Genomic DNA, 2027 nt, shown 5'->3' on the forward strand with positions numbered 1-2027 from the left:
AACGTCATCTCGTCGATTTGTGTTGCAAACTTTCATTTTTCTTCCTAAGACTCGATGAGCCTGGAATATCCTAACACCAACCAGAGCTGAATCTCAGGCAGATATGATGGTTGGAACATTTCCCTAAGAACTATAATATTGGTCTCTCGATAACCGGTAAGGTGGATGTCGTGGCCAACACACCCATCCGGTAGACCTATTATTATAGTATCTTGTTTGAGGAAGTTGGCCACCCCCCCCATAGGGATTTCGTAGGATTTACTCCCTAGTTGCCCCTATGGATTTTTGTGTTCCCGAAATCCGACCTTTTACTTGATGTTTTAGATATCAAACCATATCTATGAATGGGTTATACTAGCACATCAAGGAGAACATTAGAAGCGGAGTGCTAAATGTCTCTCGGTCGATCATCCAGATTTTATTTCCTTGGCCTCGCTAAGATGAAATCTGAGAAGTGTTATCTTCCTTTGCATCTGCATCATCCATCATCATTCATCGTGGTAGCAAGTTGTGTTGCCAGGATCCTTGACACGGATATTGGTAAAACCTTGATGAATGTGGAAATGCTCAAGTTCTTGAGAGCACGCACAAGCGCTACGTGTTATCATCGGCACTAGCTGGGTTTGCTCTCAGTCTCCTCGGCAAAGCTATGACCTTTTCAAACAGTGAATTCACTCTCTTTTGTTGGGTTCTTCCCCAGTTACCAGAATCATTCCCAGCATTTGCATTTTGTTCCTAGCTTGCACCGCCAATGTGCCATTCTACCATGGGTCTCTTCCATTTCCGGTGACAAGCAAAATCATCCATTACGTTGTCTTCAACAAGGTAATCCACATCATCCAAGTCCAAGTATGCCATTCTACCGACCCCCGCCAATCGATTGCTGTGATTTGCCTTAGGCTGATATAGAGAGTCTCAATGATCTCTATATCAAAGGTAATTCTTTTTGCCACTTAAGGGGATATATCTTCGGGTCACCTTCCCTTGGGTGCATCATTATGGTGTCATGTCAACTTAACTCCTCGCTACGTTGACAATCGTTTACCACCTTCTTAGGTGTGGAATCGTTGTCTACCTAGTGAACCTTCGTCATCTGTTCCACTCCATTTCTCTAGAGGTGTGCTTCATCTCTCAGCTCGAGAAATGTTGCTATGTCTCATTCCGTGGGTTAATCCTGAGTTGTTCGACCTTCGAGAAGAACAATTCTTTTAGGGTCTTTCCTTTCCCCTCGTTGTCATGATAGCTGGAGTTCTCAGAGCAAGACGACAAGACAATAATGGTGTTCAAATCAACGTTCATTTGAAGTGCACCCTGGATCGTGAAGATTGTGCTAGTTTGCGTTCCCCTTTTCACCCTACCCTACGCTTGAATCTCGAGACGAGATTCTTGTTTAGTGGGGGTGAGTTGTCACATCCCTAGCTGCTGGTAGTGCTCTAGGCTAGCTTCATGTTTGCATCATGTTTAAATTTTGCCTAAAATTGAAATGGGGATGTTCAAACCCTAGCATTAAATCAACTCAACTAGGGTGAATTAAAATCTTTTCAATAAACCCAAAAGGTTCCTAAGAAAAGTTCATGATTTCTGGTTAAGGTGGAAACCTCTGCCAAAAATGATGATTATATTCCTAGGTCATTTTTGGATTTTTGAATTAAATCATATTGTATTTGACTTTGGGCATTTAAATACTATAAATAATTTAAATGCTCAAATAAATGTTGGAAATTGATAAGGGTCACTGAAATAATTCAGAAAGTACCCATAATTATTTCCAGGATTTTATAAAATGATTTGATATTTAAAACAAATCCTAAAACAAATTGCAGAAATAGAAAAATATAAAACATAATAGAAATAAAAGAGAGGAGAGAAACCTTACCTGGACCTTACCTGGCAGCCACCCACCGCCCAACACTGTGCAGCCCACCTGCGCAGGCCCAGCCCACCTCCTTCCCCCCCCCTTGTCCTCTTCCTCCTCTGCCAGGAGGACGAACAGAGGCGAGGCGTGGCGCTCGCCGACGCTGCCTCGG

This window comes from Triticum dicoccoides, chromosome 5B (assembly GCF_002162155.2).
Source record: "Triticum dicoccoides isolate Atlit2015 ecotype Zavitan chromosome 5B, WEW_v2.0, whole genome shotgun sequence".
Lineage (NCBI taxonomy): Eukaryota > Viridiplantae > Streptophyta > Magnoliopsida > Poales > Poaceae > Triticum > Triticum dicoccoides.